Below are 17,021 nucleotides of genomic sequence, written 5' to 3'. Positions count from 1 at the left end.
ATAGACTCCAGGTTGTAGAGACCAATGCAGAAGTAGAACCTTAAGCCATCCTACAGACTCCAAGATCAACCAGGTTGAGTAGAGGTACTCACAGCATCAGCTAGGAGGTGAGTAGGGAGGCCTGGGCAGTTTCCAGTTTTGGACTTTGGACCCCCATTTTGTGAGGCTGTCTCTAGAGAAGATCTGTGCCGAATCACTGTGTCTTGCAGAGAGTACACTGAAGCCCCTACTTTGGTGGTGGTTTCATCTGAAATGCTTGCCGGCACTGCTAAAGAATAAAACAGCTCAATGGTTACCTGCCACCTGGCCCAGCTCCAAAGGGGTACAGCCATCAACTGTAATCGGATGGAAAGTGAGGGTCCTCTGTACTACATCGAAGCCTCGGCCCTTTTCACCTTCTGGAGCTGAGCACCAAAGCCACTCATAACACTTGTCTCCATTCCAGTTTTTGTCCTATAGCTCAAACACATCTGGAAAAATAAAAAAAAAAAAAAAAAACCAAACACCAAGAAACATACTGCACTGAATAAGATGCCTTCGACCTGAGTCACTGAGTGGGACGAAGAGGAAAAAACAATCATTTGGAGACAAGGTGAAAGGCGTTATGCCAAGGAATTATGCAATGAACAAAACAAAACAAACCCCCCAAAAAATCACACCCATCGGGGAAGCTGACTGCCTCAAGGAACCCCACAAATCAGAACTGCCCACAATAGCTCAGCTATCTCTCAGCGTCCCTGTAACCTGCAGAGCCAAGACATACAAGCATGCTGGGATCTCCTGGAAGAAATTTCAAGGCTCAGTGGTGAATATAAATCATGTCTTAACGCACTTAAACATAAATGTCTCCAAAGTGGTTCACAGTATTACAACACTGCTCTCTCCCTTTAGCTTTCTAGTGGGATACGTGAGTATGGGAGGCTTGGAAATGCAATCACAGTGCTTCCCTTAATCGCCACGAGGGTCTTCAAAAGGTAGCCATCAGCCCAGATCAGAAGGTGAAAAGTCAGCTTGCCATCACTTCTAGAGACAGCATTTCTATGAGCTGCTGTTAGCCTACCACTCCAGGCTGTGCTTAGCAATAGATTACAGTCACACCAAATACATCTATGGGTTACTTTCTACCTATAAAAAAACCCACTATTGTGGTATTTTTTTTTTTTACATGTTAGTCTTAAAAAACATAGTTCTTTAGGGCAAATGAAAGATATTGAATCAAAAGCATTTTTAACTTTTCTCCCAAGAGTCCTCCAAAAGCCTTCAATAGGGTCAATTGAAATAGCTTTTGATTATTAGGGTTTTTTTTTAGTTAGTCCAGCCAACCAACAAACACCTCAACTATCTACTTCAACTTTTCTTTAATCCACATTTCTTCTTTGGCAAAGCTGCATGGTCCTCAAGCAGGTATCCTTACCGTCTACTACAGAGACATATTGCCACACTCTCCAGCTCAGCAGAATTTGAATCCTCAATATTAAAAGAGTTGTCAGACACTATCTACTTTTGTTAGATATTACTCTCATCCCTAGGGGACTCTTCTCTTTCCTTTGAATATGGCAGAACAAGTTCTACTGTCCATAGACTTATATGGAGGTGCACCAAGTTCTCCTTCCATAGAGGTCTCCAGTACATAGGACTGCATAATCAATTCCACATGAAGATTTGTGAAAAAAATCTATTCTCTGAAAAAGCCTTCCACAGAAGGATTTTTAAACTGCTTCCAAGTTGCTATTAAAAAAAAAAAAAAAAAAAATTATGCAAATAATGAAGTGTTAACAGCTCTTGTGATATTTGGTGCTTTTCCCAAAGCCACAGCTCATGGGGGTTAAAATGAAAACCCAAGCGATTGTGTGTGCTCCTGAGCCTCGCGCTTGCAAAAAAGAATATTTCAACAGTCCCAGAAACAGGTTAAACAAACATTTACAAAGAATCACACAGGTATCGCTGAGCTTGCCTTGGAATGAGAGGAATCTGCTGGATAGGGTCTCTGGTACCTATTCCAGGACTATTTTCTCCACTCCTTTTTAAGTCTGTGTTTCTGAGAACTAAAACCTCACTGGTTTTAGCCAAACTCTTATTGTATTTAAGGCATGAAGGGAACCATGTTTATCATTCAAACAAAGGAGCCAGTTCTCTTTCCTCCCTGCTCCCCTTTTTGTCTTCTGCCTCTAGACAAGAGTATCCCTTTTCTGTGCTAATTAATAGACGGATAAAGGCTCACCTTGAGGTTGAGAGTTTTATAGAAAAATTAATTACAGATTCTGACTTTACAATTACCAGTCGAGATGCTCATATTATCTACCACAAGACCCCCCCAGGCTTTACCTGGCTAGAAAGAAGCTTGCAATGCGCTGAGAGATGACTTTGAAGGCTGCAGTGAAAGCTAATCTCTGGAGAAAGGGTAAGATCATAGGAAGGGCCACCAAAGACCTCCATAATGATGACCCATAGCTGGGGGACATCAACAGGTCAGAAGGAGAGAGAAACAATAATAGGTCAGATACATTATAATGTACTTGCCAAAATTTAAGAGAATGGAAACTAAGACCATAAGAAGATAATGAATCTACTGCACTGACAACGTGACATTGAGCACCTGCTGAGGGCGCTGAGTAGCTGTAAGTCTATTAAACAGGCTGAGACTGAGAGTGATTGGAAGAAGACACAAGATCACAGCAGAGGGAAAGCTCTCCTTAGAGAAGACATCTGAAAATATCAATATGCAAACTGTGTTGCATGTTTTCAGCTCAGCCTTTAGACCCAGCGATACGGAGTGGCTTAAGATCAAGAACACTTGTGTACTTATATCTCAGATGTGCAAACGCTTACATACACAGTTTGGTATTTGCTGAGTTGGTGCCTCACGCTCCCCATTCCATAAATCGTCTTTCCTTTCAGGCTCAAGTGATGGAAAATGCTCTCTGAGCACACAAAATACTCACTGAAGTCAAAGGGGAACTTCGGCTAGAGAAGTACGGCAGAAAGTCACAGTCTGGAGAATACAAAGGACTCCTCATTTATAAAACCAAAGTTTTAATAACCAGGAGACCTAGACAGAAACATCATACTGGCACTGCGCAGCCGGGGTTGTATGGACTGATCTGCATGGGTTTTACCAGCATCCTGGGAGCTCGCACTGCCAGTTGCTGCAGGCTGGGACATCCTTGCGCTACGCGTTTGTGCAGCCCATGACACATCTGGGGTCCATTCTCTATAGGCAACTTTGGGCACACACATAACTTAGAAAGCAGTTTAAAGTCAACGCCTCACCTATACAGCTTTATACAGCAGGACAAACACCGCAGTTCATAACCTGCTACTAATTCTCCTCCATGCCCAAGGTGCTCAGACCAGTTAGGAGCACATCTCCCAGCTTTAAGAGGAACCATTCATTAAGGATGAGCTGGTCCATTGTAGAGAGCGCTGCATTTCTCAGTGTATGCAAGGCTTTGCCAGCCAATTCTATAAATCAACTTGTTGGAAAAATCACCAAAAAAAAAGCAATTAAGTGTCATGTCAGCAACATATCGATGCAAATGGGAATTCCTCACACCATATACTCCCAAGGCATTTTTACAGCCTGTATTAGAGGCACTGTTTTCCTGTGGATAAATCCTTTAAAATTGTCTTTCAAAAACCCTATGAGATAAAAAAAAGAAAAAGTTCCCGAGTGACTGTCATGGGGAAACAAAGCAAGAAAAGAAGAGGAAACAGTGAGTTGTGGACCACCGTTGGTGGGCACTTGAATAGGAGCCCTGTGCTTGACACCACCGTGACTTTGAACAAAACTGAAGTCAAACAGCTATTTGTCAAGGGGTACAAATGCACACAAGTGGTGAGAACCTGGCCCTGCTGTAAAAACGTGTCAGGGACTTTTCTGTAGGGCTGTGCCGAGCCCCCTGATGGATCGTTGTACTTGGAGGACAGCATTGTGAGCAGCAATAATAAGACATCTGGTCCGTTCTCTTTCTGAAAGAATATTTTGGCTCGATTGAAACCACGTGAGCAGCTCCTTGTACAATGCACAGACGCGTCTCATTGCCACCGATCCGCAGCGCCGGGTCCGTCCTCCCCCGCACCCGGCAGCACCCCTCCGATCTCAGCTGCACCAGCCTGGCTCCACGACACACAGCCAGTATCCGGCGTGCCCTTCGCATCTCTCTGTCTAGACAGCTATGAAAGCACCGACATTGCATCACCCACCGCAGCCCCAATCACCCCACTCCATCCCTCCTTGTAGGTCTTGCCCGTTCCTCTTGCATGGCCGCAGAGCGGTGAGCTGGAAGAAGAGCTAGGCACCAGTACCAGCTATTTCCATACACAGACTTTCCCCAGCAAAGGGGACAACCTCTGAATAAGAAGGGTTTCTCAGACACGATGCTCAGTCCAAGCTGGCACATACGCAAACTTACGCAGCACCAGCCCCTCTGTGTTAAATCCGCCTCGTGGGCACGGGACCGCAGCACACAGCATCATCTCCCTAACCGGAGAGGGAAGGATGTGCAGCAGGACATGAGGATTTTAGTAAGCTGCCAGTGCAAAGAGGCTCCCTGTCCACAGGTAAACCAGCAGCTCCTGGGAAGCCATCCACTTTCCTTCCCATGCACGGGCAGGACCCAAGGCAGCTGGCTCACAGGCACAGCCCCAGGGAAGCAGGCATAAATTATGAAGCCTAATTTATGTAAAAAGTACGAAGTTTTTATAGAGAGTTTCAGCTCTGAGCACATTTTACCAAAAAAAACCCTGGAAAAAATAGAGACTTAACGCACTTCAACAGACATCTTGTGACACCCTGCACCCTACAAGTGACGAGGGGAGCTGGGAGCTGGCTGGGGACGGACTCTATTTTCTTTATGACTGGAGACATAAGGGAAAGAAAATAAGGGAAACAGAAGCAAAGAAAGGAACAGCAAAGCGGAGGAAGTAAAAAGAAGGATGTCTCTGTGCTTCAGATATTTCAAAACAGAGGCCCCACTTTCCAAATAATGTTTCACTGGGGGAGGGAAGGGGGAGGAGAGGGTAGGCTGGTTTTCATTTCATTTGCACTTTGAAAACACCATTTTTCCACACATGCACTGAAGTGCAAATTTCCACTGAAACCATTTTAAAAGAGAGCATGCCTCAGAGCTGAAGTTTTCAAAAACACATCTGTTCGAATTTATAAAGCCGCGGTTGAGAAAGCCCCCAGCAGCCCCTCACTGAGGGAGCCGCGAGCAGCATTTCCTAGCACGGCATCTGAGAACACCCCAGCACCCAGGCACAGCAAGGAGGGCACCAGCACCCAGCAAGCCAGAGTGCTGCAAGACGGGCAGAGCAGGACCCAGCAGCTGAGGATAGGGCTGCAGAGATAAGAGACCTATTTCTTCTGCTCCATCCTTTGGCATGGACCACACCAGTGCTGGGAAGAGAGATAAGGAACCGCGGCTGCTGGATGTGCAGGGGGGTGATAAATAGGGTGCTTGGTCACGCAGCCCTCGCGCTCCCAGCACTGACCACCAACACCTCCGCAGCTCCTGGCTCATCTGGAGAGTGCAAGGCTGCCCATCTTTTCATCCTTTTCTAAGGAGCTGAGCAGTGCAGGCATCCATGAGCAGGACGTGGGTTTAATATTAAGGGAAGATGAATGACACCCATTGCTGTGTCTTTTCAGCTCTGCCACAGCCATGCCGGACCCCAGCTCAGTACCCGGGGCAGGCAGATGGCTTTGTACAAACAGCTCATGGGAGAGAGGTCTGGAAATCTCTCCAGATTCCCCGCCGGCACAGCAGCAGCCTCCCCCTGCCCGGCTGGCAGTTGGCACTGATAGTGCTGCGTGCCCCGAGATGCTGCATGCACAGAGACTCTTTGCCAGCAGCTGCAAGGGGCGGGGAGGGGAGGGACACGGCCCCGGGCGTGGGGACAGTCCCCATGCTGGCAGCTGCAGCGGATGGCAGGGATGCCTGGGGGAAGCAGGTGCCCCCTTTCCAATGGCTGGGCAGGAGCGCTGGCACCCAGGTCCGACGTTGCCTTTGCAGAGACGCAACCCGCTGGCTGGGTGCCCACTGCCAACATCTGACGTCCTGACAAAGGAGCCACGCATCCTCAGCAGCCAAGGGAGCTCAGCTCTGGTGCACCCCACAAGGCTCCTTCTCCCTCTAAGAAGAGCTAACAGGAGGGACATAAACCATCACACTCACGCGGCGATCAGCTTCACCCTCCTAAAAAGCCCTTTGCTGCAGAGCATGTTGCTCAAGTTGGTGGTTCCTACGGGATTTCTTCTTTGGGAGCTTCTCCCCCCAACCACGCGCACCACTCACCTTTGCAGCAGCGTGGCCAGCACTCAAGGTCTGCATTATTTTGCATCCCCGGCTCTGCCTCTTCCCAGCGTGCTCTGGCAATGGAGCTGGCCAGCTCACCGGCACCCCACATCTGCTCCCAGAGAAGGAGATGTGCCAGACACCAAGCTGTCCCCTGCTGCTGGGTGGTCCTCCCCTACAACTTGTGCCCCCCCTTTCTGAAGACTCTCCCAGTCTGTCTGCAATGGGACAAGGACACACAGACTCCCACCTCTCACCAACCCCGCCGCAGCTTACCTTCTGGGTCCGCAGTATTCCCATCATCAGCTGTGGAGACTGCTGTCCCACAGTCATCCCAGCCTGTAAAAGCATGTGTTTTGGGTAACATGGCCACCAGACCCAAATTAGGTGGCATTAGAGCACAGTAGCTGGTCAACGTGCTGCTCCTTTCCTGGAAATTTTAAGGTCCATAGGTTTTGCAGTGCAAAGGAGTCCTTTGACATTCAGTTGAATATATCTAATCCAGCCTGTGGAGCAAACACACCATCGTCTTTAAATGCATCCAGAATGGCTGATGACTTTCTACTGAAGAGGGCAGTAATTCATCCCAGTCCACTCTGCTGTGCACAATCTGTGCACATTCCCGCTCTTTCAAGGAAGAGATCGTGCCCTCTCTTTCCTTCTCACCAGCACCCTGTGTCTCTGGTCTCCCCCTTTGCTCTTTGCCAGGTGCCAAGAAAGGCCCACAAAGCCTTTTTTTTTTTTCTTCTTTGCACAAAGCTCCCTGCAGCCACTGTGCAGCAAGCTCAACGTGCTGGGCTGAGCAACCTACGATTTCCCTAACCCAGGCCCTTGAAACCAGACGGCAAGCCAAAGTTTTCTCTGACAAGCGAAGGAATCAGAACTGACATGATTGGAAAAAACAAGCTCAATTCCTCTTGGCAGGATATTAATTTAGAAATCTCTGGTGTCATCGCCCCAATTCACAATGAATTTGGATCCAAGCTTTCCTAGTGCCAGATGACACAAAGATTTGACAGACAAGGTAATTGGAGGAAATGGCTTTGTAATCTAGCTATTGTGCTGGCAAGATCCTGCTCTCCTAAAGATCAAGGTTCACTTCCTGGCATGGCTGATTCATCATCTCTTATTTGTCCCCAGTGCCTCTTGACTTTCCTCTGCCTAGCAGGGATAGCACAGTCCCTTCAAAGCAGTATCAGAGGTCTGCTGGGCATTCAGGCTTTCTCCCAGCCCAGTGAGTGGCAGCAATGGGGTGATGAGCCCTGTAGGGTCAACGACTCCAAGTGTCCAGGGGACAGCGCGAAGAGCACGCGTGAGCAAGTCTCATAGTCTGCACATCCCTTGAGCAGCATGCACACCAAGCAGATGGAGCCAAGCTCCACCGGTGGTGTGGGCTTGTGCCATGCTGGTGGCAGGAGCAAGGATGGGAGATGTTCAGGTGGGAGCAATCCCACCCAGAGAGCCCCAGGGCCTCCGTCCACGCCATGTAAATAACTGGGAGGGTTGGCAAACCCGAACTGGAGCAAAGATTGGACCAAAGCTCATGATCGCATGGTTAGTGACATCCCAAAGTGGCACGTACCTCAGAAAAAGGAGAGCACCCACTGAGGGGTTACCTACCAGACACAGGTCCTAATTGTTGGATCGTACATTCTTATCCTTCTTCTGAAAAAGATACTGTAGACACAGGCTGCACCAGAGAGAGAAAATAAGTACTGAAGGACAAAAGAGTTTTCCTTGGTCCCACCAGGAAAGAGGGAAAAAGAAAAGGGGGAAACAGGGTGGAGAGGTTCCAAAACCTGGTCTGCGCTGAGCTGAACAGCGCTCACCTGGAAATGTTCATGTACGCAGGTCCCAGATCATCATACACAGCATTTTTCCACTATTTTAATAATAACAACCATTTTATTGGCCTGTTGTTGCTCATGCCATTCCACTAATCACTTTGTTTTTCTAACTGCAGTTATCTAGACTGGATGATGAGCTGCTCTGGATGGCTGTCAGATCCACTCCCAAGCTGCACCTCCAAGATCTGATCATTTGGCGGCTGGGGCAGCATGAAACCCTATACCTGCTAGCTCTGCAGATCCCACTGATGGCCCAAAGTCCCCTTTGGGAGCCCTGTTAAAATGAGCTCCTGCCCTTCAGAAGGCTCCTCTATTTAAATAAACAACCTGGAGGATGGAGCATAGCAGCAGTCTAATGTACCCTGCTATCTGGATATATCTTTTAGCTCCATGACCTGATTCCCAGATGAAGCTAGCACCAGAACACTAAGTGCATATGAAGTCAGTGATTTTGTGGAGGAAGAGGGGAAGAGCTCAATTATTTTTCTTCATCTGCTAGCAAAAAAATATTAGGATAGTAAACAGCTAGCAATCACATAGGAATGCCTGGGAGAGCTCTTACCTACTGGCATGCAGATCTCTCATCTGGAATTCATTTATTCATGTTTACTATTGATGCTATTAAACTACAGAGGTGGTTGGGGAAGGACATATTCAAAAGAGATCTGAAGTTATTGAAGAGGCCAGTCTCCACTGCCAATGTCTCCCCTGGAAATAATGTAACTGAACCAGCAGACTAGCATTTCAGAAGAAGAAATGCCATTTTCAGGAGCACTATCACCACCTAAAAATCCAGCGTTATCAAACAGATACGGCTCCCATCACCCTGAAAGGCAGGATAGTTCCTCCTCCTGTCCACAAATTCATTAGCGTTATCAGAAATACAAGCCACCTCTACTATACCGCAAGTCACAAAGGTCCAAATTCACCCATGGGATCAACCAAGATGAGCTAGCGATGCAGTGTCTGGTTCTGCAGCTGGTAACTGCCCATCACACCAGGCACTACCACTGAACAGCTTAAGTAGGATGAATCCTGGGGGTCTCAATCTCCTGGAGGAACGACTGCACAGAAGAAAGGCGTATTTGCCCCGTGGGTTTTATTCTGCATCCCATTTTGCTGCTAATTCCCTCAGAAAGCTTTCCTAGTGCAGAGGATCGCCTGCATCTTGTTTAATTACATTCAGTAACTTAAACTGCCAGAGAAAACGTGCTTTATATATAATCGTTTTGAGCTCTGAAGAAATCCCATAGCCTGGTGGAAAATGTAGATCTAATTTGTATATTTCCCTTAAGTGCCATCTTATATGTCTTGCAACGATGCATACGTAGGTATGTACCAAGATTCACTTAGCTTACCCTGAAAGGGGTTCCTCCAGGGTCTGAAAAGCAGAAGATGTGCTGCTGCCTGCCTCTTTTTTTGGGGGTGTTAAGTGGAAGGTCCAGCAAGAAAGTAGATGCCTCCTGGGAGCCCTGCACCACTCTCCACCACGAGTTTCTACAGGCAGCTCCAGGGCTAGGCTTACGCTCAGCAGTGCTCTAGGAAGGGACCACACATACTCAGGTTGAAGGGAAAAAAAAAGCACACGAAGATCATGGAAGTCTCAGGGCAAGTAAATTACTGTTAATTGTGAGATATTTGATTGCAAGAAGCACCAGATGGCCAGCCATCTGTTTTTTATTATAAAATTAAACAAGATTAACCCAAACAGGATTTCCTTAGCATTCTTCTCTGACTGGCTCACAAATACATCTTTAACACCTATGCTACAGATACAGCACAATCAGAAGCTCTTCCTGCCTTTCCCTAATCTACTTGGGCTAAATACTCTGCTGAGTAATGCCCTTGCATGTAAAGATTTCCAGGGGATGGATTAATTAAGAGATGAGAGAACTGGGAAAGATCAGCTCAAACAGAAGGAAAGTAACCCCAGCAGAACACCTTCCTTTTACTCTGCTACAACACCAAACTCAGGTTAGAAGGGCACAAGCGTACGGGCAGGAGATGTTGCCAAGGGCAACGGGTTGCCAGAGGCAACCACAGCTGGGGTACCAACCTCTCCTGCCAGCATCAGCACCCAGTCAGTGCTGTGACAGAAAGGGAGAAAATAGCAAAAGCTGGGGAGAGTGGCCAGAGCCCCCGTCCTCTGTCCATCTCCTCTCAAAGGTAGCAAGACCCTCCGACCTCCCCTCATCCTCCTCCCTGGCTTGGTCCCCTCCATCACCATCCCTAAGGCAGGAAAGACCAAACTTCTCTCCCTGAGACTAATTCAATCCACCCACCCTGTGAGGCACTGTGGGCAGCTCAGCACACAAACTCATCTCACCAAAGCGAAGCACACAACAAGGAGAAGTGGCAGCATCCTCCTGGCTGGCGAGGGCGTGCACATATCCCAATTTAAGCACATGGCTCACATGCTATGTACACAGCCTCATGTTACTGCTGAAAAAGTCTCTCGCTATAGTGCTTCTACAAGCTCAGGCATTTTCTTTGCCTTTCTACACATATGTCTACAAACTCCAGGAATTTCCTCCTCACCCCCCACCCTCTGCATCACCAAAACACCACTCCTGCCTTTGTCCCAGGAAGGTCAGCATTGCAGAAGCTCAATTTTGCTTTTTATGATTAGTGATAACAATGTCTTTTGCAGGCTTTGGCTGTTCTTTGCTTCAAGATGTATAAATTCTGAGATCAAGCCCTGCAGAAATCAGCTTAGATAAATTTTGCCTAGCAAGTCGAGCTTGCAGGACCCACTAATCCAGCAAGTTTTCAGCCCTCAGCTACCAAACCTGCTCTGGGAGTCAGCTGCCTCTCATGCTCTCCCTGGAAGTTGGGCTGCTGCCAAGAAGGCCTTTCCCAGCCCACCCAGTTACCCTATGCACACATACGGTATCAGATCGGATCTGGAAGCTGAAGTCTGCGGAGCCCCTGTCCCTCTGCAAGCTTTTTTCATGCAGATTACGCACGTCTTCATTTGTTCAAAGCAAATTGGTTGTGAATTGAACATAAAGGGTGTTCCAGGGGAGACGTCCCCTGGCATCATTCCCCAGCATAATTCCCCAGGACAGAGTGCATCCAGAAACTATCAATAATACCCCACTCGCACCCTCCTATCTTATCATGTACAGACACACAACCTGTTGGGAGAGTTTAACTGCCCATCAGCTGACAGACAACGGGCCAGGGCTCCAGCTCATGCAAACATGATTTTTTTTTTTTTTTTGCTTATCTTTGAATATCTTCACTTTCAGGGCTACCCTGGAGAAAAATATGCCAGTTTTCTTTTTCGGATAGCAGCCAGCCAGCTCGCTGCACCCCAGGCTGGGAAACACGGTGCATGATTCCAGCTTGCACCCATTCTCAGGGTGACAGGGTGACACAGCTCCTCGAGGGACACGTCCCACGGCCACTGCCCCTTTGGCATCTTCTCCAAACACAAAAGGAGAGAAGTGCGGCTGGGTTTTGCGTGCCTGCTCACCTACAATCCAGAGACAAGCTTACTGCTGGGTAAACTCACAGTTTGCATCTGGACTCAGCTCTGGCCAGATACAGCAAACCTGGAAATGTAGTCTGACTCCCACCCCATTCATATCTGACCTTGCATTTGACTGATTCATGGTCATTTTGCATGTAAAGACACACATGTGCTGCAGGATCACTGCAGTTTGGGTTGGAGTCTAACAAACAACAGTTTGACACACACCCCCCTACAATACCGAGAAAAATGAACCCAAAAGGCAGATGCTGACAGAGCTGACCTTCCCACCTGCAAACACTGGATGGCCTGGCTCCCCAGCAATTAGCAAAGGGGGCACAGAGGAACCATCCTCTCCTTCCCAAACTGCAAGTCCCAGGCTGGAGGTGGCCCAGCAATCCAAGCTGCCCATCATCTACTTCACTTGGATGCTCCTTCCCCACTAGTCACACCAGTTCTTCACTGGTGCTGCTCCTTGCCAGAAATACAGGCTGCCTCCTGGACTGCTGCAGGTCCTGCTGCCTGAACAAAGCCAGCTCCGTCCTTCTAGTGGGCAACTTTACATCCCCGGTGGTTTTAGGATGACAAACTGCCCCAGGCACACCCCAGTGTGATTAGTTCATCAATCAGGGCTTTTATGCAATACGGTCTTTTTTTAAAAAAAAAAAAAAAAAAAAAAAAAATGTCTCAAACATGATAAAAGCATGAACTGCAAACTGGTCCTGTTTCCAGCCAGTTCACTGCTTCATCCTATTGGAAGCCACCAAATGGAGGTCAAGTTCCCCCCAACGACAGGCCATCCATCTCTTTCAGGCCAAAGCTCTTGGGCTTGCACAAACACAAACATAAGGACAGTTCTGCCCTGTATTCGTGGGTGCAGAGGAAGACATTGGTAAGATAAAACACGGTCCATGTACAGGCATATCCAGGGAATTAACTGAAAAGCTCTAATATGTCTTCTCTTCTTTTTCCCTCACCTTTTCCACAAGAGAGAGGCAGGCTTGCCTCAATGTGGACTAAATTATTTGGTTTTCCACAGTCTTATTCTCAGAAATTACTGTTTCATTCTAAGGTGGTATTTCCCCAGAAGAACTCAGTCCAAGGCAGACACCTCAGGTGGAAAACTCCAGTCCCAACAGGCAAAGGTATGTGCAACTGAGAAGGGCATTCTATCATAAGAAGGAGCACTATATAAGCACAAACTTACAAAGCGTAGCTTAAAAAGCCAGTTTTTAAATGAAGGGAACAGATGCTCTGAGAAAAGCCCTGTGCAAAATGATTCCTTTGCCAAAAGAGTAAAAGGAAATCCACTTTAGCTGAAGAATCAGCTTTTAAAGGCAATCCCTAGTAAATGAGGTATAAAACTGAATTCAGAGCATTTCCACTACTTTCTTGTCTTTCCAGCAGAGCATCCGCTGGGCTGGGCTTTCACTGACAATCCCTCTTCCACAGCCAGCTGGGGAGATGCCCCAGGAGGTGGAAGCACACAAAAAATAAAAAAAATAAAAGCAGTTAAAAAAAAAAAAAAATTACAAGCTTTTTAAACATGATTTATCCATGCTGGGTACTTCTCTATCTAACCAGATGCTTCCAAATGTCTGGCACTAGAGAAAAACCTATAATTTTACCCCATGATATATTACTAACCCATATTAGACTTGCACAGAAACAAATGGCTGCTGTTGCAGCCAGGGGGGGAAAAAGTAAGTGGATTACACTATAAAACAAAAGAGACTTCAAATAGCTGTGGTATTATCTTGGAGGAGTTTCAAAACAAGCCAGTTCAGTCTGTCAAATGTGGATTGGAAGGGGGCTGCATGCAACTCTGGCTCTCATGAGCTGCCTGGGGAATGCGCTTCCAGGAATGCATTCTACCAAGAGAAGGGACCCTCGCATCTTTGTAAGCAAGCAACTGAGTAACGGAGTATGGATGGGAAGCCCCAGGCATCATCTACCAAGGGGCTTTCAGACACAAGTGTGTAAGAATTGGACTCTACCAGATCACAGGTTGCTGCCAATAACAGGCATATAACTCCTGCAACGTCTCACAATGTTTGATAGCACAGGGACCACGGTGCATGTCTTTTGTCAGCTGGCTATATGCGATGCACAGATACCACTGGAAAAAACAGCACTGATACAGCTGGGGAAAAATAGATATGCTTTTAGCCTGAAGAATAGCTTGTCTGTTTTTTCCCAAATCTATCAGCTAATCTAACAAGAGATATTACTTCCTACAAACTTCACCTCGGTTGTGGGAGCACTGCAGGCAGCAAGACCATGCATGCATAAGGGAGGGAGCTGGCTTGAAACACACATTGCTCTTGTTCCTACGGTGGTACGGCTACAAAACGGTTTTTACAAAGCGTCATCACTTGTACATGTTTGTGAAGGGGCCCAGAGAAATGACCCTCAATTGGAAGGGACCTGCAAGGGCAAGGGAAAAGATGAGTGGAGAACTTGGTGCCTGCTACCAGCCCTGCTGTTAGGATTTCAGGTGCCAGCTTGTGCGGAGCTGTGCCTGCAGCACCAGAGAGAGGACAGAGTTCTGCTCCTGGCTGCAAGGCAGAGATAAGGCCCCTGGGATCGATGGAAATGCAGGGCACGAATCAGTCCCAGGTTTGCAGGAGGAGGTAAAGAAGACCACACAAGGCAGAGGAAGAGTATAGTCAGGCCAATCTAGCAGAACACCTTGGATGAGCTTTATCTATCCTGACGAATACAGAGCTGGTTATCAAGCAGATGCTGCTGCTAAAAATAGTGCAAAACCCTACCACTTCAGCGTGGGCTCCTTGGATCTCCCAAACCCACACTCTCACCTTCACCCCCTGCAAACAAACAACAAGAGCAACCAGAGAGGCTGTGCACTACAAAAAAGCTCAACACCTCAGCTGACTCAAAATCAGAACTGAATGTGTTTCTGGTTAAGTTAAGATGGCAACTTAACTTATATCATACAGCAGCAAAGGGAAAAAAAACTCCTTACGTGTGAACCACAGGTCCTGGAAACAGTCAACGGCTTTGCTCTTCCCCCATCAGCTGTCTCCAGCCTTCTTCTCCTATGAGGCATGGGATGATGGGTTACCCTGGAGTCTTGTTTTGAACCCGTCTCCCTTGCTGTCCTTCCTCTAATTCGTAACTTCAGCTGTCAATGGAAGGGGGGAAGGTGATTAAATCGGTTAACGACGACTCCAGCAGGAAGCTACTATTTGTGTAACACAAATCTTACAACTTGCAGTTCATTGAAGGTTCCCTTTTCCATCACTGTGCAAGTTGAAACAGTTTTAGCTCCTAAGTGACATGGATGTAATCCAATGCCTTGTAAAGTCACAGTGGTTGGTCACTCACCGGAGGAAAGGAGAAGGGATTTGTGAGATCCCAAGTAGTATTTCTGGTGCTGTATGTTGCCATGTTCTCCATCCCCAAGACTAGCTCGATATTAGTATAAATACATAGTATATTATGTATATAGATATAGTACAAATAGTATAAAGAAGCCAATTTCAGTAAGTGCTAGTAGTCTCTTTTATGGATGACCATACAAGTCTTATTAATGATTGCTGCTACCCCAGTATGTCAGACTGAGACCTCATTATGCCAACCACACAACACGCCTCAAGAGAGCTCGCTGTACCTTTGCCACATGCCCCAACTTCCTGAACAGCTGAAGATTACAAGAGGTCACAGGGAAACCCTTGAAGGCCCCAGGGTCTGATCTTACAAGTCAGGATTTGCTGAGCAGAGATCAGCTCCCATTTGTCAATGACATCCCATTGGCTTCAACCAGGCCAAGATTTCTTGCCCTGGATATCAGCCATGATCACAGGAGCACCACCTGTAACTCAGGAGCGGGCATCCCTTACGGAGACGATGAGCTGCTGATGCACGGGATGTCCCGTTATTCACGGGAGCCGTCTCTGCGTTGGAATAACACTCAACACATGGAAGCAGATCAGAAGATGCATGGCCAAAGAGAGGTACCCTTCAAGCCCGGGCTGCTTTCCAGCAAATGTTAAATCATCACCAAAACTTGACTCATAATCCCAAGCATTTACCTCCTTTTATATTCTGTGTGACAATAATTCATCTTTGGGGCTATACTGTCTCCAAAGGCATCTTTGCCTGTGTATACTTCCCTTACACACAATGCAGATGGCTCAAATGGGAAACTGCCTCCCCTTCCCCCAAACTCCTCCCAGGTCCAATACACATTGCAGGCAACAAGCTGTTGGTCTCTCAGAGCAGAGGAGAATTAAGAAGCCTTGTACGAAGAAATCCAGGCCAAGAGGTGTCTGGGACTTTCTTACTGACATAAGATAAAAGAGGTTGCCATCAAGAACAACAGCAAATTGCGGGGAGAAGGCACAGCATACAGAAGCACTTACCCACCCACCCATGAAAGTAAATCCCATTTACTTCCACCAAACTACCTGGACCAGACTTTCCAGCCACATAAAGGAGTATAACCCACTGATACTGATGGACATTGGCAACTGATACCTGGAGATACTCTTAAGCCTTATACAAACAGCACCTGGGGTTGAATCCAATTTGAAGAATGTATTTTCAGCTTTACAAGAGCAAATCTACCCAAGTAGAGCACGAGACTTCTGCAAGCTTACAGTTTCAGAGGAATCGTGGAGATGAACCTGTCTCGGGTCTGGTTTTTGTTCTTTATTAATCATTTTCATGGGCCTTTGCACTTTTGGATTCCAGCCTGACTGGAAGCAGCAAACACTGGAAACCTCGCAAAGTTTTCCAAGTGTGAAACCCTGCTCCCTGGAGAAGGTTTAATGCACTTCAGGTTTGCATCCAGACTTTCAGGGGCTAAGCCAAGCAGTCACCCCTCTCAGACTCTCAGGATATTCGCTTGTTGGAGATTTTCCAACCTGAAATACAGGCTTTCATCCTGAAGCATCTTTTGCAGAAGAAGGACCAAGAGATCACCGGGTGCAAAGGGGTGATGGGGCTGACAGGCAGAGCTGAGATGGTGCCCAGAGAATAGCTTGTGATAGAAAGCCATTGGGGCTGCTGATGCTTTTCTTGCTAAACACCTACTTTTCATCCTTTCCCAGGGGTCTCCTATGTTCCATCACCCTCATTCCATAATTAGACTGAACAAACAATGCCTGGCGTTCACCTCCACAGACAGACACGAGTCTCAGGCGAAGTTTAGAAAGCCTCAAGTAATGCCAAAATCAAATGTGGCTGAGACGTGCAGAGCAAAGCTGCTTCTCAGCCAAGAGAGTTGGAGCATGCACGGGGAAGAACCTCCCTCTCTCTCTTTGCTATTTTATTCTCCAGACTTACAATGAGGGCTATTCTCTCCTGAAAGGAGAACTCCAAAACACTCCAGCTTTTTATTCATCTGCTGCAAAGGGAAGGTATAGATTCTCCTCCGCC

Source organism: Platalea leucorodia (genome assembly GCF_965183815.1).
Source record: "Platalea leucorodia genome assembly, chromosome: 5".
In the NCBI taxonomy this organism is placed as follows: Eukaryota; Metazoa; Chordata; class Aves; order Pelecaniformes; family Threskiornithidae; genus Platalea; species Platalea leucorodia.
Note: the sequence above shows the minus strand (reverse complement) of the source record.